Genomic DNA, 21,589 nt, shown 5'->3' with positions numbered 1-21,589 from the left:
AAACATGCAAAATTAAGTCTTTGGGAGCTTTTTGATTCTTATAGATTTATTATTCATCAATAAATCGGCCATTTTGTTTCCAGAATCACTAACCAGCCTTGTTGCACTGTTGTACTTAACCAGTGGATAAATACGCAATCCACTGGTTAGGTAGCCAGTGAACTATCCAACTATTGAACAATGAAATTTTATCCACTGGATAGCTGGCCGCTGGTTAAGGATTTAACCAGTGGATAAGCTATCCTTGGTTAATTTTTAACCAATGTTTTAAACAACTCGGTCCAGGTAACAACTTTTGCGGTATCTGATATCTAAGTCATACGTTAAGTTACGTAAACAGATTTCTATACTCCTTGGACTTGCATTGCGTCCATCCGAGCATAAATAGATGATTCATGTATAAAATCCAGAGACATCTGCTCATTAAACCAATAATTGTTTCAAATTTATTTTTTCAACTTTCCATGAGGAAAAGAAAGGCACATGATAAACGGAATTTCCAGTAAATGTCCCTCTAATATTATTGGTGGCGTCGAAGTGATAAATAAGTGGCACAAATTATTGTATATGATATTTTATAATGTTTTCTTTTAAGTATTTATCGATTTCATCTTTGAGTCAATATCGCTAAAAGATGTCAATTTTACATTTAATGCAACTTTAATTTTTTTTTTTTTTTTTTTTTTTTTTTTTTTTTTTTTTTTTTTTTTTGGAACCACGTTTAAGGCCCTTTTATTTACTTTTCCTTTTTACATAATACATTCATTTTACATTTTTCAATTAATTATTTTACATAACATACGTTACAAACTAATATATATGTTGTTGTAGACATTTTAAAATAATTTCAATGAGCTTAAACGTGAATCTCTTTAAGAAAAAGTTAAGAGAAAGGATATTATATTTTAAACAAGATAGAGTTTTGTTAAATTTATTTATTTAAGTTTAATGCAACTTTAATAAACGACTTATCTAGTAGGTTTCATTGACTATATTCTTTATTGATATGTCAGTACAAACTATGATTAAGGAAGCTATCCAGTAGTCTAAAAACGTCGGCGGTTCTACTCGGGTGCCTGAAATAATGCACGGAAGGGCACCTGAGATCTTCCTCCATCAGTAAAGCTAGAACCTCGCCATATGACCTTTACTGTGTCGCTGTGACGTAAAACTCAATCAAACAAACAAACTATGATGGTACAATGATTACAACGTATACCAGAGCACATTTTAATTGTGTACTGCTGAATCAGTAAACTAAGAAGATAAGTTTGAAGCCTTCTGTAAAGAAAAGAAAAAACTCCTCACAATTGATTGAGGCGATTCATACATGTTAAATCATTACTTACATACATATTAAAGCAATTGGAATATCTGGGTTCAGATTATTAAAAAAATTCTACAATATTATTTCGAAATAAATTTTGCACAAATATAATTGCTTTTTTATCACTAGAATAGCGTAATTGTAGGGAAGACAAAAAATTAAATGAATAAATAGGAATTTGTTTTATTTTGTGTAATATGAACTTAAAAAAACAGTATTATCATGAGTGGCGGCGACGTGAGGAAATAAAAATGCATCTTACATAATAAGAAACAAAACCAATTTTTCTCTTTATTCTTTGCTCAAATACACTGTTAAAATGAAAATTTCTTTAATATTATCTTAAATATAATACACATGATTCCACTGGTTTAGCCTCACTATAAAATGAATTTCTTATAACAACAGAAAGTCTTAAGCTAAAAAATGACTTCAAAAATAAACGTTTGTGATTGTGATGTTTAATAATGTTTTCAAAATTATGACTGATCGCTCATTTTAATAATAAAAATCAATAATTGTAGAAGATTAAAGAGTAACATCATGGTGAAACTGAGGAAGAACATAATTATCAGCAATCCAAAGCGTCTGCCATTTCTACACGTTGTGTATGTCACATGAGAAAAGAATAAAATGCGTTACGGTAAGATGACCCTAGATTGCTCACCTGACCCATCGAACTCATCCGAGCAATTACCTGGACAAGCATTCTGACCAAGGTTCATGAGAGGTGAGTCAAACAATTGACGACTAAATTGTTAACAAGGGTTTTTAATGTTAGAGTACGCTCCCTTCGCAGCTTACTGAATACACGCCCGTTACTTCAGACCGCTGCTTTAAAACGCGCCGATTCATGATATTGACCTTTACAGTGAACTTTGAACGACCAATGAAAGTTTTCCAAAATCCAATTCGCCCGAAAATCTTTATACGCATTTTCATTGGTTGAAACAGATGACGTATGTATAAAATTATAAATAGACGGGTAATTCCTCAAAATTTTGTAAACAAAATGGCGACTGTTAACAATTCAACTTTCGATAAGCTTGCAAAACGTTTCAATTATGGATCCATTAAACCGTTTCAAAAGGCAGTGGTACAATCTATCATTGAGCAGAACAATGACACTTTTGTGTGTGCAAAGACATGATCGGGAAAGTCTCTGTGTTTTCAAGGGTTTATCCTGGCTGTACTATCTACCGGGAGTGTAAGCTTTATTAGGCCCACCATCATATAATACAGAAAAAAATCTAGGATAAAATAGTTATTTTCTGTAGAAGGTATATTTTTTGATGAAAATAACAATCATCCAAAAGAAAATTTAACTATACATCAAAAAGATAGTTATGTTAATAACCTCATATGAGTGGCAGCCATTTTTGTTTTTAAGTACTTAATACCAGGAATGGCTTTTAAGCAATCAATAAAAAGTTAAAAACATATGTAAAAGGTCCATTACTGTTAATGATACTAAAGTTTTATTCAATATTTATCAGTTATCACACAGTTAAAGGGTAATAATTTGATAAGCATTGCACACACATTCAAAATATCATGTTGGGTCCAAATCTTTAGCAATATTACTGGTTTTTATACTTAAAACACATTTATGTGAATAGCGTCATTAAAACTTTGAATTTTCTTCAAAAAATGCTATGTTTTGTATGAAATTAATGTGAAAAACACTTGCATACAAAATAATTTTTTTATGTAAGTATTGTTTGTAATATCTGGACATTCCCGGTACAAAGTACCTCCCGGTATAAAGTACCCTGAGGATACATATTTATTTAGTGAACTTGGTGATTGTTTTGGTATTTTGCTGATGGAGAAACAAGTTTGGGAATTAGACAGATTTATGCCACTTACATAGATCAGCGAAAATGGGGATATTCGTAGAGGAAAATATCTGTATTCTGTTCGACAAAGTACACACTGTCATGGTATGTTTTTCATTGTTCTTTTCACTTTTGACTAGTAAGAAACATGCTTTTCATTAAATTCTATATGTCAAATTTTAATTATATGTACAAAGGGTGTGAAGCTAAGATTTCTTTTTGGAAGTGGCAAGGCTAGTCGTACTGCTAGACAATACAGTGTGTCATATATGACCCGTAATTGTGAACTTTTTTGATGATCAAGTGGGAGATTTTTCTTCAAAAGAAGGGAGATTTTAGAATTTTTAAGAAGGAAGTTCTGACATCAAATATTGGGAGATTTCTTTAATTTGTGAAAATATATACCCCTTATTTTAAGAAAAATCTTTAAAAATATGGCTGCAGAAAGTGGGAGTCTCCCGCTAAAAGTGGGAGAGTTCACATGTATGATGACCCACATACGGCAAGAACTTTTGTCTAGCCACTTTCTATCTTATTTTCTATTTGTTGAAACCTTTATATTGTTAAATAAGCTTTTCATCAACTAAGCAGGTGTCAACTCAGCCCAATATTATCATGATTATTTGTATAATTTTTTTCTCAACATTTTATTTCATTGATAGAAACAATAATGATGTATCATTGATATTTTCCTCAAAATTTCTGTCTATCAATAATGGATACTGTATCGACACATTAAAAAACATTGATGACATTATAATTAAATGTCTAGAAATAAGGAAAATTCACCCAAAAAAGGTGCCCATGTCTTACAATATCTGTTAATTGTTACTAGTGGACAAGTGCTACATCATCTGTACATGTCATAGGGTGAGAAAAATGCAGTCTGACACTGGACCCTCTACCAACTGAAATATACTGCTGCTTTCACATTTTCTCAGTGCAACTGGGAACAGTTCTGAAACATGATATACATGATTCTCAGCTCTTGAAGTTTTTTCTCATGTAACAGAGCAATGTGCATTAAATTTTGGACTGCACCAAATGTCACAGGTTGAGAAAAAATTGCAACCTGATCGGGACTCAAACCAGGGACATTTGAAACATGTTTCCATGGCCCTACCAATAGCCCTATCCATCTGCTCACACATTTTCTCTCCTGAACATTGAACATTTCTGAACTTTGACATTTATTTACTTGCTTCAAAACTAAATATAATCTTAATATGAATAAATAAATATATGTGATATATAAAATATAATGAATGAGTACAAGCTGCTGATCATTTTGCCAAAAAAATCATATTAAAGCAAGCTTTTAAAGTTTATTGTACTTAATACATTTTTTATACATAAATATACATATTACACTTATTCATGTGACGTCAACCTGGATGTTGTGGTCACCTGTCCTTAATTTTTTTTAGTTTAATTCCCTTACTGGCCACTACAGACAGGTTTGACTGTAAGTTAATATTAATACAGTACATGTACATGTTTGTATAGAGTGATTTTTTGTTTAAACACCGTGGCTTCCTGAGGTGAAAAATATAGCAGGATAAAGGGTGAAATCCTGAAATCAAATTCTTGAATCTGAGAACAAAATAATAAATTTACACACACATTTTATAAAATTTTCATTTCAATTTAACATGCATGGTACATAGCCGAGACTATCTTATATATATAGGGACAGCTTTCAGTGAGTAAGATGTACATGTATCATGTACCTGATATAAGTCAGCTGCTGTTAAGACATGCTTATGGAGAAGGCTATGCACAGTGCATTTCTGGGGAAATAGCATTTTTAGGGGAAAATATATCAAAATATACCTATTTTGGACTTGGGGAAATAACCTTTATTTAAATATTGGGGAAAATCACTGATCAGCATGAAATAATTTTGTGATGTACATGTGTATATATATATATATTGTCAATGACAATTTGTCATATTGTAATATGGGAAAACTTATTTCTAAATATTATACTATGAATATGTCATAAATTTGAAGATTTTCATTTCAAACTGGAATATAGAAAATTAAGTAGCCATCATTTCATACAGTGGTATTATTATAATTTTATAAAAATTATAATTTGAGCTGCGTCACGACAAAACCAACATAATGGGTTTGCGACCAGCATGGATCCAGACCAGCCTGCGCATCCGTGCAGTCTGATTAGGATCCATGCTGTTTGCTATAGGTTTGTAAGCAAACAGCATGGATCCTGATCAGACTGCCCGGATGCGCATGCTGGTCTGGATCCATGCTGGTCGCAAACCCATTATGTTGGTTTTGTCGTGACGCGGCTCATTTTTAGAGCCATAATTTTTTTTTTCATAAAATTTATTTTTGTCAATACTTGTGATGTTTGGATGATGTTTAAGGATTTTGGGTTGTAGAGGAGGAACAGGGGTATTAAGTGTAAGTCCTGGCCATGCGATGTTCACCTGGGGGAGTAATTAGGCTATTTTTGATAGTTTGCACAAATATCTGTCTTTTCACATAATTACAGGCTGCCTCAAAAACAAAGTTACTATTAAAGTTTGGCCATGATAGCTAGAGGGATTTTACTATTTCCAAATGTAAGGTGCTTATGGGGTATTGAAAGTATAAATTAAACAGTAGCTCAAAGGAGATACTTTAGAAGATGATTTAATTTCAAATTTTAAGTTTCCGCATTTATTGAATAAATAAAGTTTAAAGTAAGTTTCTGCATTTTGACAGATTTCTGTATATGTTTAATGGATCAACACCATTCTTCTGAAATTAAGGTGGACTATATATTTTGACATTTATTAACATAAAGTTGGTTATTTTCTTTAAAGAACAGGATTGTTACTGTATAAATGATGTTTTCATACTGTTCAATTCTTATATACATATATAATTGAATAAATGTCATAATTTCTGTTTTTTAGGGTATATGACAAGAAACAGAAAGATGTGTTTCATCCAGTGTTCACAGGGGTTGAAGAGCTTTGCTAGCACTTACAGCTAGAGCTAGTCCAACAGATTGTGCCAAATACTGTAAACATTGTGTACTAAGTACATGTATAAAAATAACCATTAGAAATAGTACAGTTGAACTCCAAGGCATAAAACATAGAAGAAATCAGTGATCAAAGTATCTGTGGATCTGAAAGCCTCTTGTAAGTCACTAAGTGGGAAGTAAATGTTATGAACAAAGACTTATAATGTGATTTACATGCATTTACAGAAAGATAAAATAAGGATTTTTGACCTTGTTTATTTATTTTAAAATAAAATTGGGATGGAGAATTATGTGACATATTACTACAGCAAAGATCAAATCAAATCATCAATCAGAGCCAAATAGCAGTCTTAAAGTCTTCACCACTGCAAAAATGTTGAAATATGGTTAGACTTCAATACTTGTACAGTATGGACCATCATCAGTATATGATCAGATACCTGCATTCAACATAGAGATTAAGTTTAAGATGTGTTGGAACACTTTCTCATGGAATGCTTTAATTACTTTATAGTATGTGTAATTTCAGGTCAAGGTTTTGCCCAGATTTTGCCCAAAATGTTAAGTTTTGTGAAAGGCGACAGCCTTATGGTGACATATTCATGAAAACTACATATGTATTGGTGCTGCAAGTTGTGACCTTTATCAAAAAGATGTAATGATGGAAATTTTACTGGTCATATGAAATACATGTGCATGTGCAATTTAAATTTTATATATTAATTAGAATCTTTAGTTTCCTATCAACACTCACATCAAATGGCTGTACTTAGGTTTAAAATTCTGGCATCATTTTCCATGAAATTTAGATCTTTTCTTTTACAATTTTGTAATTTTTGATAAATTTTAAAATTAGCTGTTTCTGAAACATGAAAATTTACTGTGTGAGATATTGTGTAATGCATTAAGGATGTAACAAGTTGAATTTTGTTGACTTTATTTTCTGCCCACATCAGGCACCAGTATTTTGTGAATGATATCCCCTTTATAAATTTGAATATTTGGGGTATTTACAGCATCTATGTTATTACTGTTGCTTACCCTAAATGAGATAGCACCTTTAATTAATTAACAATGAGTTATGTCTAATTTTTTCACAGTCTTGAATAAATGTAGATCTGCAGGAAATGTTATAATTACATTGTAAATGATTGCATTTGAACTGGGGGCATTTGTTTCACATTAAGCATCATATCATATAGAACAAGCTGCATAAATCCTGCATAATTATTTTTGTTTAGGAATATGGTTCCTGATCCTAAGTTAGATTTTTTAATTCAACTTGTAATGTCTGAACTTACAGTTTTGCTTTACATGAAATTATTTATGGGATATTTGTCATTCATGACAACATAATAAGACTTGCAGCATTTCTATACTAAGCATGAAATATCTTCTAGTGAGTGTTAACCAAATAAATTTTGTTCAAATAAAAGCTCGGGGACAAAATTGGCCCTGCCCAGAAGGGGGTCATTGTTTTTCCCTTAATGTGTAAAGTAAAAACTTAAAAAAAAATTAAGAGCTTGAACTTAGATATTTATCTTGAAAGATCTTCAAATGGGTGTCTACCAAGTTTGATCAAATAAAAGCCCCTGGGTTAAAATTGGCCTCACCCCGGGGGGGGGCCTATATACAGGTGAGCGTCTTCAGGGCCATTATGGCCCTCTTGTTTTTTTCTTGTGAATGATTTTCTATGTCATTATTTGAGAAATTATTAATTAGTTAGCTTACATACTTGCTGATAAAGCTTAGAAATCCTAAAATAGTTTACTTGGTACAAGTAGATGAAAACTGATCTACCTTTAGTGTCTACATGTAAGTTATTTCTGATTATATTTGAAGTAATGCTGGTCACATGACTATTGTGGTTAAAATAAAAACAAATTTGAAAGAAATTTGTTAAATTATTACCATTGATTTACCAAAAATAAGATAATAATCTGTAGGCTCTTGCTTTGATTTAATGCATATTTAGTAAACACTGTACAATGTAACAATGTGAATGGGAATCATGATTTCACTGAACATAGTAACAATATGACTGGGTATCTGACTCAGAAAGTTTAATATTAAACCAGTGCTGAAGACACAAATTGTACTCTAAAACCTGAAATTAAATATGCATTGCCTACTCAATAACTAGCTTATACCAACCTATTTATATTTAGTGTTGGTCAAGTTTGATCTTGCTGTTATTCTATTGTTACTATTGACTTAGGATGTTAACTTCATAGGCAGAGAAATATTTGTCAATTTATCCCTGTGATTCTGAGTGACCTTACAGCCAACTTATGTACTCTTTTTTTTTGTTATGTTTATGTGATCAAACCTTGATACATTATATTTAGGACTGTGGTTATACATGTATGTTAAATCAATAAAATATTGCATTTGTAATTTCATATACACATTGTTTTGAAAATCAAGACTTAGAGGTATGAAATAAATTCATTGATGATCTACAGTGCAGTTATTATTTTTAGCTAAACTATTTGAAGAAAAATGGGGCTATCCTTTACACCTGGAATTCTTCATCAGTGTAACGTCTTAACGTTTTTCGTGCAACTAATGGCTTGCACTTCACCTTGGTTTGAAATCTGCATTATTTCATGTGTAAAAGACTTTGCACACTTTATGGGATCATAAAAATGGTCACTTTCAAAGGCCAGTAACTCTAGCATGGATTTTGACAGAAGTATGACCCTCTAAACTTCTGATTTAATACAGGTTAAAGTTTTGCCTGCAAAATTAATCTTGCACTTTATTTGTATGTTTGTTTTGGGTTTTACGTCACATCGACACAGTATAGGTCATATCGCAACATTCCGGCTTTACTGGTGGAGGAAGACCTCAGGTGCCCTTCCGTGCATTATTTCAGGCACGAACGGGCACCTGAGTAGAACCACCAACGTTCCGTAAGCTAGCTGGATAGCTTCCTCATATGAAATAATCCAAAGTCCCTGTCGGGATTCGAACCACACAGCGGTGAGGGGAAAGTGGGTTGAAGTCAACACCTTAACCACTCGGCCACAGACGCCGCGAAACTTAATAATAGTATACCTTGGAGGTCACTGTCAAAGGTTCATTAACTTGTGAACATAAATAGAATTGCAAGACTTGATCATATGTATATAAATGATAATATTCCTTAGTTAATTCAAACATTTTCAATTAAGTTCTGAGAATAGTTAAATAAGAACAACTGTTCTATTGACAGCCCTTGTTGATATTAATGGACAAGCTTGTGGTTGCTGTGGTAGTCTCCTGATTGACTACAATATTATTAAGTAGAATAGCTGAATTTCAAATGAGTAACCAATGCAGTTTTACTATTGATGTTTAAAATAGTGTTGGTTGACTTTGCACATATCTGCATGTAGTAGCCTATATATATATATGTCATTTTGCACATACATGTATCTATCATGACTGTACAAAACCTGCCCATCCATGGAAAAAACACAGGGTATGAAAGTACGTCACAATATGATCTTGGATATTCTTAAAATGGCCATCAATAAAGCTAGATGATACTGACTTTGTATGTAGTGTTCTATATAAGATCAGTCAAATTAATAATTTTTAAATTACTTTTTGTGCATAGTGTACACCTGGTGTAATGTTACAATAGCATGTGATAACTTCTTCCGCTTTATTCATACATATTTATAAGAATGGCTCTGTTTTTTTCGAGGGATTGGTTGAGTTACTGTCGAAATGCTTCTGGTCATCTGAGAAAATATAAGAAACTAATTTTAACGGCCTGACGTGGACTTTCTTGCAGCCAGAATATGCATGCGGACCATTATTCGTATTGAGCTACCGTTTACGTAGATTCCATTACAATTGACTATCTATAAATAATATATCATCGCGAATTTACCATTTTGGTCGTTTAAAATAAACAATTTTAAGTAAAGTACAAATGAACACGCATTGTTTACATTACGGTCCGTCAAATTCAGGTATGTGACAATTCGTTACAAGTAAGCTAGTCACTGATTGGCTGAAGTGTAGACACGGATTTTCCTGTCTAAAAATAGAAATATCGCTCTGAACCTACAATTTTAGCAGAGGTAAGAAGTGAGCGATAGTGGAACATTCGACCGATGCGCAGGAGAGTAATGTTAGAGCAGTGTGACCTAGGTTTTGACCTCAGGTGATCCATATTCAAACTTGACCTAGAAATCATCAACACAAACTTTCAGTGATCTAAATTTTCACCCGAGATGACCCATTTTCGAATTTACCTGAGCAATTACCTAGACATGCATACTGACAATGTTTGATGGCAATTGAGTAAAAAATGTAACCACTAGAGTGTTAACAATGTTTTCCAATATTTGGGAGCTGTGACCTAGTTTTTGACCATAAGGTACCCATATTTGCACTTAATATAGAAATCATCAAAACAAACTTTCAGACCAATTTCCAGGATATTCGGATTAAAACAGTAACCACAAGAGTGTTAACAAGATGTTTCTATTTTTAGCTCCTGTGACCTAGTATTTCATCCGAGATGACCAAGGTTCGAACTGATCCGAGCTATTACCTAGACAAGCATCCTGACAAAGTTTGATGATGATTGAGGCAAAAATTGGACCGCTAGAGTGTAAACAAACACGTGTGGACGAGCGACGGACAACTGATGACAGACGAAAGACGATCGACGACGGACAACGGACGACGGATATTCAACGATCCTAGAAGTTCACCTTGAGCTAGCTCAGATGAGCTAAAAACATATTCGAGGATTGTAACAGACAATAAATAATAGTTTTCATTCAAGAAGCGACTAAGAATTTTGAAAACATGTTGAGTTTTTTTTTTGAAAGGTGATTTTATGAACGCTATATTATTATTATTTGTCTTTCTGGCTGAGGACTGCCATAACTTTTATACTTTGCATTACAGTTATTGCTCGTCGGATACATAGACATGACCAGGTGTCATTAAGAGCAGATGTTTGTATAAGGAAGTGTAATTTTCGGACTGATATGAATGAAACTAAGCATCAGAGTCGTGTTTGGTGATCGGTAAATTAAATGAACTACATTTGTATCCTTTTAAATGCGTTTTAAATCTAGTTATAGGTTGTTGTTCTTATTATAAATGTAAGCACTTTTGCTCTAAACAGGCCAGATTTAGTTCTAATTGCAAGCGACAATAAAAGTGAGATACTGCATGAGGAAAATCTTCATAAAACAGTTTCTTCATTGACAAGTGAAAAATTATATTTTCAAATTGATAATTTTCACGCTGAATTTATCAAATATAATTTTCACGGATAAATCAGTAATTCATTCGAAAGCTTAAAATAGATAATAATAAATATATTTATATGGATGAATGTCAAAGGATTCAAGTTTATATAATTGCTATGGTAACCCACTGATATTGATTGCAGTACATAGTTACATGCATTCATACTTTAGTTGAAAGTCTGGGCATGTTTTTCAATAATCATCATTTACAGTAATACAAATTGCTGTTATGGAAAATTATTAATAACATAATAATAATATAAATATAATTGAAAGCAATTACTTGATCGATTTTGCAAGAGTAGTTGCATTTAGCTAAGCACTAAGCAGTTAATAAACTTATTTAACTATAATTTCAAATCAATTTCAATTGCATACGACGTGTATATTTCATAAGTGCCCTTTTATATAAATTAATATGAACGTTAACCACTTACATCAATGATTTTCAACTCTTGAGCATCAATATTAAGTTGATAAGAATCAATATTCATAAGTGCTTTCTCGTCCTGATATTCATTTGGTAACTGTAGCGTACCTCAGGTACTGTTCAATGTCATTTATGTTATCAGCATGCGATCATTTCTACTTATTTTGTTTCTGTTCTACTAAATGAACATCTTTATTCACGGACATTCTGTCCATATGTTGTTATGAATATGTTACACGAATTGATATATAAGTTATTAATATCAATTTAAGCAGGAAGTAGTGAACAAGTTTTTTTTATATTTATTTTTCATTTAAAGAATACAAAAGTGAAGAAAGTATATGGTTCTTTATTGAAAAATACTAGTTTTCAACCTTATATGTGTTCTGCGGGCTGGCTTATAGATTAAACAAGCAAATCCGTTGAATGTATATCCCCGCGAGTACTTGTTATTACTAACACAACGACTGGATACATAAGGCTTTATTTATTATGGCATAAACAGTAACAAACAAAAGCCTGAAGGGCCACAATGACTTACGGCTTTGATATGATAAAAACACAATCTCTGTTGCGCCAAGAATATTTCCATTTTGCGGCAATCTTACCAGTATAGAATCCTTTAAAAAAACCTATTGCAACTATTGATAAATGTTTCACTCACTTAATCTTTTTTATTTCTTGCATTAAGTCTGTTGCGCTCGTTGTGCCCTAAAATCCCTTTGCGTATTTTAGTCATACCTACGTTAGAGTTCTCTGCCCTTCATATGAAACTGAACTTAAACATGATGATTTTGACATGTAATATTATTCGCATTGGGTTTCGAGTGTATCTAAAAATTGAAATAAAATTGATTTATAATAGTTACGATTAATTATAACGACAATTATTTTGTAGATACGAAAAAATCTAACTGAAAGATATTTGCTTCAAATCACAAACAATAAACTTTACAACATTTGAAGAGAACTGTTTTGTATCGCCCATGTTAAGAAATAGTGAACTCTTTGCCTTAAAGATTATCCAGTAACTTAATGGCCGTAAGTCATAATAACATTCAATTGATGAACAAGGGTTCGTCAGATCAGCAGAATATAAGAATGAGACGCCTTTTTTCGTTGTGTACTGCAAGTGCATAAGCAAGAACACCGGGAACTGTTTTCTTACATCTGGTACCGTCTTCCTGTCTGTGATGACAAATGTGGAAGGAACTGGTTTTATTGGAAGTACAGTAGAACTTCTATGAGTCGAACTTCGATTAGTCGATTTTCTCGATGTGTCGAAGAAAAATGAAAGTCCCGATTTTTTCCCCTATATATACCTTATAGAAACCTATTTATGAGTCGAGATTTTATGTGTCGAATTTTTCGATGTGTCGAAGTTTTTTCGTTGTCCATATAAAGTAAATCTAGTGCAATTTACCACAAATAAGTCGAAGTCGTTCGATAATTTTGACACCTTTTGTAACTCTATTGTATACGTTAACGGGTAGTCCAAATAATTAGCCGTAAAAAAAGTTATTTAACATTCTATATTTATCATTGTATAATGTAAAATATCAGATTAATGATGGAAAAACATGAAATAAGTTTCGTTATAGATATTATAATTAGAAGTAGTCACGGGTCGAAATTTTGTCACGGAATTGAGAGAAATTCATGAGTCGAAGTCCCGATGTGTCGAAGTTTTTACGCAAGTCCCTTCAACTTCGACTTACCGAAGTTCTACTGTATATGTCTTAATCCAGATTTTCTTGTTTTTTTCAGCTCCTTACCAACAATTAAAATACAAATTTTAAATAGATATGTCCTTGGAGTGGAAAACCCATATGATGTATGGTGCCAATCACTCCATTGACTAGGTTGTCCGATGTGTCAATGTTTTAAGTAAGCCTGAATAGAGCACCTACTGCTACCCGGGATCACTAGAATGTAAGAATGAGTACCTGTGTTACAGATCACTCTGACTGCATATCCGTCGGTATTGCAAAGAGCGTAACTGAAATTAAATAGCGGTCGGTGTGAATGATTGCCTTTTGTAATTGTCTACAGGTTTTGTAACATGCTTATGATTAGGTCATGTACATCACCTTGTCTGTGAGTGGTTGCTGATATGTACTGATGTAAACCATTCTCTTGAAGGAAGTGTTGAAATGTCTCGGTATTTCCTGTTTCATTTAAATCCCCAATGATGATTAAACTTCGGATGTATCTTATCTGTGACTGTAATTCTGGAGAAATATTTTAACTGAGGAAGGTGGATTGTTTGGTCTATAATGTAACCCTGCGTAATTCAGCTTGCTCTATTCTGTTACATTGTTATTTTTTTCAAGGTCGTTTGACAAACAGGAAAATAGGTTCAACTCGCAAATTACTTTTGTGAACGTTTCTAAACACAAAAGGACTAACGTTTTATACGTTATATTTGTAGACGTGCTTGAATTATGTCGGAATGGGAGAAAAAGCGTTGGTCTCTCGGTTCAAATTTTCACACTGTCAAATTTGCACATTTATGAGACAATATAAAGATGATACTGTTGTGAAGGGTCTGGGGAAATATATGACTAGATGCCGGATCCAGTTTCTATTTTAATGTAAATCAAACAAACTTAACAAGAAATCATTGATGTCAACCGTGACGACACCATTTGTCAGTGTCTGTTACGGAAAAAATAACAAGAATAAAGATCAACAAGGCAAAGGCATCGTTCACAGGACATATCAAAATAGGACACTCAGAAGGCACCAAACAATTAGGAAATGTAGGCAGGGTATGAAAGATGGCAACAATCAATGAACGCTGAACAATCCCTTGTGGATGAAAATATAACAACATTGATTGCATGTACGGGGAGATTTTTTACGGCCGCCACACGGCACAAATAACACGGTTGTGAACTTGTCTGTCTACAAGAAAAGGGAAGAAATATTACTAGTATAAAAAAAAATTTTTAAACTTCTTTACAAACAGTTGTTTCACTTTTTATACTTATATGCCAGATTGTTTTAACCGCTTTCACGTAAATAAGAAGTTGCAATGGTTCTGCTATTAAAAACTATTTTCAAATATCTTGATCAGATAAAAAAGGTTTCGTTTACAAGCATTTAACAAACATTTCAGCTGGACACGCTCAGATATCAAATATTGAAATCCATTACACTGAAGTACAATAACATAAGCTTTGATCAATAAGCATAAAACTGAAAAAAGTTTTGCTTAACATTTAATATTTAATATTTTTATATTTATTTGTTTTGTTCTCTTTTGTTTTTATTTTTTTAAGCATATCTGATAAATGAATTTACAGATTTCTATATTGATATGGTTTGTTTTGAAAAAGTATGAAGTATATGAAGTTTAACATTTAAAACTTGGGTTTAGAGTATGTATCCACATTGTTTAAATATAGATGAATCTAATTCATTTTTAAAAGACAAGAAAACAAAACGTAGAAATACATGCAAATTTGCGATAAAGTATCTAAATGATATACCTAAGAAGTGTCTTAAGGTATACAGCAGGTGTCAAGATATGTGTGGCAGCCGTAATATGTTGCCCCGTACTTCACTTCAGTGTTGTTATATTTTTCCGGTGCATGGGATCATTGTGTCCAGCACTTTTACGTCGAGAATCGAGTACCTTTCAAGCCAGTGCTAGGGGGCGTGAGAGATGTTGCATTCATTATCCTTATTGTACCTACTCAATCAAACCGAGTCTGCAATGTTCATGTAATTGTGCAGTTTTTAATGCTGCCGAGGGATCACATTTTTTTCCAAATATATTTAAATATAATTCCACGTTTGCGTTAATTTATCAAAGGGCTTACAAAAAAAAACTATTTAAGTATGCCAATGGGTATTAAAATTTTCAAAAACATTTAAAGTGGTTTCCGGGTAATGCTTTATTTTAAATCTGTGACTATTCATACGTTCGGAACTTTGTCGACTAGTTTGTTCCACATATTGTTTTAAAGTTTTCTTAACTTGTAATCAAGAACATTGCATGAGATGAATTACATGACATACATTGCCTTATATCATAACAAGATGTGTTGCTGGTACTTGTAAATGACCAGATTCATCTATTTTTAAACAATGGATACAGCAAAGTTTGTTGCATTCTGATAACCCAAGAGTTTTTGTACATTGTTCAGTCTAGAGTGAACTAAAATATCTACAATATTTGCAATGATCGGTTTATAAGCATGCGGATGTCTAACACTTTTAGGTTCAGAATATTTTAAAAGATCCAAATATTCATATTATTATTTTGCCAATATAAGGCAAAGATTATTAAAGTTCATACAAAATGAATTTATTTATTTGATATTATCCTCATATTACAGGATGTATTAGTAAGTGTGCACAGGAACTGTGTCAAAGAAAAGTAATACTTTAATATAATATTTTCATATGATCTTTATTTATGATCTTCCATATGCTGATAATGAGGAAGTTAGCACTATAGTTGTTATTAAAACAGATGATGTCATCGACAACATTTTACGGTAAAAATATCATTGATAGCAACAACATTTCTTGAACTTTTTTTCGGCCACATATTTGTCCTTCATCTACTCTCGTACCGGATGAAATACCAATGCCATAAAACACTTCGAAATATCAACATTTTTAACAAGTCTAACCACTTAAACGTGAATGTATAAAGATGACTACCGAAAAGGTATATTCAATGGAAAGTAATGGGAAAAAAACGTGTCCAATAAGTCCTCATTTCGGTACATTTATTCTATCATTTTCAAACATATATAGATATTGCAATATTGTAATACGTATTTTCTTTTGGTCATTTAAGACAACTGTTTCCAAAACATGAAGATAAAACACTGCTAAAAGTAGTTTTTTTCCAGTCAATGTTTGGCAATGCGCCAGAAGTCGCCCCCATCCCAGAAGTAACTTACACATGTCCTGATATTGAGAATTATTTTTAAGCAATTGTGTGTAGAAACAAGTTATTATACTTATTATTCTAGCCGACTACATGTTTGCAATGAAGCTATTTAGGTTACTGCAAAATATGTTGCTTATGACATGTAAAGTAACAATGGTGGGATACTACGTCACCGCGCACCTGCAAATATCCCGTCGACTCGAAGACTATTGATTCAAATTTATTTCAAGAAATCTTTAGAATATAAAAAACATAAAGCGCGCTAAATATTGGCTTTAAATAGTACTTGATATAGATTAAAACGAACGTTTACAGTCTCACTGTCTGGTTTCGGCCTCTTCACAATACATTCAAGTAAAACCCCTTAAGACTTTGCTATAACATATTGTGTTTATACAACCACCCGGTCACAAAGTGTCCCTTCGTAACTTTTGTCGCCATTTTCTGATATAGAATATGAGGAAGATAACGTCTTTTAAGAGTTTCTCATTGTTCGGTAAGATGAGACAGATTTGAACGTAATTTACACGTTTTTCGAGCAGTTTTGATACATTAATTGTCAACTGAGTTACGCTGACTTTTTAAAAAATAGTTTTTGAACTTTCAAACGAGCATTTAATTGGATCTTTTATGTAAGCATACCTTTTAGTGCAATCTTTCTTTGTAAAGATGGCATCCCAGAAGCCTAACAGCCTGAAATAGGCAATCTAGCAGCTATAAGGGACTAATAATACAATAAAAATGAATAATGATCGGAAATGCATTATAAGCATTATAGGGTTTAAATAATTCCCCGCCTTTTTAAAAACTCATGATTTTAAATCTTAAGAAAGTTGAACTTTAAAGTTTGGGAACCTAGCGCCCAGAATTTTTAAAAAACCCCAAGAATATTTCAAATATGAAAAAGATCGGGAAAAGCATTAACCTTTTAAAATTTTTCAGCCTTTTAAAAAATCGTTTCTTTTTGGAAGATTTTGAACCCACTTTTTCCATTTTCGCGATTTTCAATTTGTGATTGGGCATAGCGAACTACAGTTAAAAAAATAAAAAATAAATAAATGAAGACGTGGGAAATTTAAAAAATACACTCTTAGATATTACACACTTTTTCAAATTGTCATCTTAATGTTTAGCTGCTGAATTTTAAAGTTTTTACTCTGACACATCTTCGAAATTTGTGAAGTTAGCATCCTTGTAGCCTAAAGAAGACTAAGAATAATACGAGTATGAAAACGGTTTGAAATACAATACATATGTAGTAGCATCCTTAGAACATCCGATGGCATTTTACAAAATCATGATCTTTATTTTTATAGGATGTTGAACGCATCTTCGAATTTTGTGAAGTGGGCATAGACTTTCCGGCCGTTTTCATTGGTAATTATTTTAGTTTTTTTAGGCTGTTTGGCTACTATGCTGCCATCTTAAGACTGCAAGGCTCCCAACTTCTGCCTGTTAACTTAAGGTTGTTTGTCTGCTAGACTGCCAACTTCAGGCTGTTATACTGCCAACCTCAGGCTGTTACGCTGCCAACGTCAGGCTGCTAGCCTGCCGACTTCAGGCTGTTAGTCTGCTACGGTGCCATTTTCAGGTTGTTATGCTGCTAGACTGCCAACATTAGGATGTTAGACTGCCGACCTCAGGCTGTTAGGCTGATAGATTGTCGACTTCAGGCCTCTAGGCTGCCTACTTCACGAACATGTCAGTATTCCTATTATCGTCTCCCAGCTAGGTATTGATTAAATAATTGTATTACTGTTGTAACCTGTATAAATATCGATTACAAGAATTGATTTTGATGTTATATACCTTGATGTTCTTTCTGTTTATTATATAAAAATTTGTCAAACAAATTCGATTTAAAGCGAAATTATAGTTTGTTCTCCGCTTAAATTTAGTACTCTCCATTATTCGTTAACAGAGTTAGTTATGAAATAAACTATGTTCTGTTCTGTTCTAATCAATGGCAGTTGTCTGCCGCCGATATAATTATCGTCCTAATGATCAACATCCAATCAATGTTGGTTGTCTGCCGCCGATATCATTATCTTCGTAATCATCAACACCTTATCAATGGTAGTTGTCATAGTAAACAACTGGTTGTCGCCGTCTTAAACAGCGACATCTTATCAATCATAGAGACAAACTGTCTGTCGCCGTTAACATTGTCGCCGTAATAATCAACACCTGATCAATTGTTGGGACTAAATGGCTGATGGTGTTATAAGTATGGTCGTTATTAAAACAAATAATGAATATTAGGTATCAGCTTGCTGTTGCCGTTATCATTATCGTCATAAATTACTAATTAATCAAAGTTATTAATTGGCTGTCACTGTAAACATTTTTGTCGATTATCAATACGTTGTCAATCGCAGTGATTACCTTTCAGTCGCCATTTAATTATGCTTTGTAAACATCAAATACCATATTCAATCTTAGGGACGTAAATGGGCTGTTGCTCTATCATTATCGTCGTTTACATCAGCAACTTATCGATCGTAGTAATTTACTGGTTATTAGCCGTTATGCATTAATGTTTGAATATCGACCAACTAATCGATCATATCATTGAAGGTTATAGTCCAACATATGTAGAACAGCTTCCGGAAATCAAGTTTGCAAATCCTGGATTTTCCGCAAACTTCAGCTACCCTTTCTAATGTAATTTAAGAAAAATAAATAAGGTTCAGTCAACAAAAAGTAAATTAAACAAAAACATGGTCTTTTAAATTTCAATATACCCCAATGAATGCGGGAGGCAATCAAGTTGAGTCCCCCCATGGGGTTTTAGTCACCTCCCACTGCGTTTTGTCTCTCACATAGGAAAAATAAAGAATTTACTTTTTATCAAGAAAATTTTGTTATATGTCCTTCAAATACTTATCGTGTAAATAAAAACATAAAAAAAATAGTGTTTATAAAATCCTCCCGTTTTCGTTGCGGGAAAAAAAATCCACCCATGGATGAGAATCTCCCATTCTGATAATGGGGAAAAGTCCCCATGTTGATACAATGGGAAAAAATCACATTTCTGAATTATGGGAGAATAATTCCCATTCTTCCCAAATTGGAGAATATGCTATCCTTAGTGATAGTATCGATAAAAAAAGTGGTAATACAATATGTCAATAATAATATAAAATCCAAAATAACAGATAAAAATGGCGCGGAATTACACAACCAAATAAAAATTGAAACAAAAATGATATTAGTAATAATGATAATAATAATAATAATAATAATAGTTAAAAATATGAAATGATAATGATAATGAATAAAATAATAATTTATGTTAATAATAATGATAATAATAATAAATATTTATAATAATAATAATAATTATAATAATAAAATAATAATAATAATTAAATTATAATAATGATAAAAAATTATAATAATAATCATTATAATAATAATAATAAAAATGAATAATAATACAAAAATAATAATAATAATAATAATAACAATAAAAAAATAAAAAATAATAATAATAACAATTATAAAATAATGACAATAATAATAATATTGATTAATAATAATTAATAAGTATTAAATTACAATACTACTTATAAATAATAAAATAATAATAATAATAATAATAATAAATTAAAAAATAATAAATAATAATAATAATAATAATAAAAATAATAATGAATAAATAAATAGTAATAAATAATAAATAATAATAATAATAATAAATAAAGACATGCAATGACATTTTATCTTGGAATATGACGGGAATGAAATACAAAAAATTAATCATATGTAACAAATTAATTCAACAAAATCCATTTAAATTAAAAAAGTTTCAAAAACTTTGAAAATGATACACCTAAAATGGCAAGTCTCCCCGCCCGGTTTTTTGAATATTTGATTTATTCTTATTTGATTTTATTTACAGTACCAAAATACCGCAGTAAGTTTTTTAATTTTTGTTGTTTTTTTTTTTTGTTGTTGTTTTTGTTTTTTTTTTGCAAATAAAAAATGTTGATCACTTCGTTTTGGGGTAATAATAACCTAATAGAAAACTAATTTTTATTATTATTCATATAATGAATAACAACAAGCAATTCCCGATAATGGAAATTGTTTCATGTTTTCAATGTTAAATTATCATCGTCGGATGAAAAACATAGTAAGTGAATATTTTTTAAACAAACTAACAAAAATAAACAATAATTTATAAGATATAAATGGTAATATGCTCAAACATAGTAATTTCTAATCTTGTGTCCATACAGATTTTTAAGATACTAGCGATTAATAAAAAGTGAAAATAAAAACAAGTGTGCCGTAAGACATGATAGCATAAAGTAATATCACAGTAGTTAAATTTTGTATCAAATATTATAACATGCAAGTCATTTGATAATATGACTTTCAAAAAAGCTACAGGGCCCACGGGAAAAACCCGCCAAAAAGCGATCTTTTATCAGTTACAACGCAAAGATGCCTGCGAGGCCCCAACCTTTTTCCCTTAGGCAAGCAAATTTGTCTAGTTTAAAATTTTTTTAAAATTTTAAAAAAAGCTTTTAATCAGTACTTTAATGAATTAAAGCCTCTTAACGAATCTAAAAAAAATACATGTTGAAACAAAAATACACAAAAAATTTTAAAGTCTAAAAAGGGAAGGAAAGTTTTGCTTTTTAAAAATACGGGGTGGGGTACAATAAGTGAAGGCCAATAACATACCAATAAACATTTAAAATAGGTGAATAACCCCTTTTTAAAAAAGACCCCATAAAGAAATACCTTATGCGCAAAATTGTTGCCAAATTTAAAAGGTAAAGAATACGAAATAAACTGACAAAAAAT

At 31.8% G+C, this 21,589-nt stretch overlaps 1 long non-coding RNA gene across 1 annotated transcript; it reads left to right on the top strand.

Annotated features, from left to right (window-relative positions):
* Positions 1-3,112: 3,112 nt before the first annotated feature.
* On the top strand, positions 3,113-8,627 carry LOC132723907 (uncharacterized). The gene is made up of 2 exons (XR_009624809.1): positions 3,113-3,270; positions 6,092-8,627. It is a non-coding gene; the product is annotated as an uncharacterized LOC132723907 (long non-coding RNA).
* The last annotated feature ends 12,962 nt before the right edge of the window (positions 8,628-21,589 follow it).

This window comes from Ruditapes philippinarum, unplaced genomic scaffold, assembly GCF_026571515.1.
Source record: "Ruditapes philippinarum isolate M1 unplaced genomic scaffold, ASM2657151v2 ctg3910_1_1_1_1, whole genome shotgun sequence".
NCBI lineage: Eukaryota > Metazoa > Mollusca > Bivalvia > Venerida > Veneridae > Ruditapes > Ruditapes philippinarum.
The sequence above is the reverse complement of the archived record's forward strand: the minus strand, read 5'-3'. Positions and strand labels throughout refer to the sequence as shown.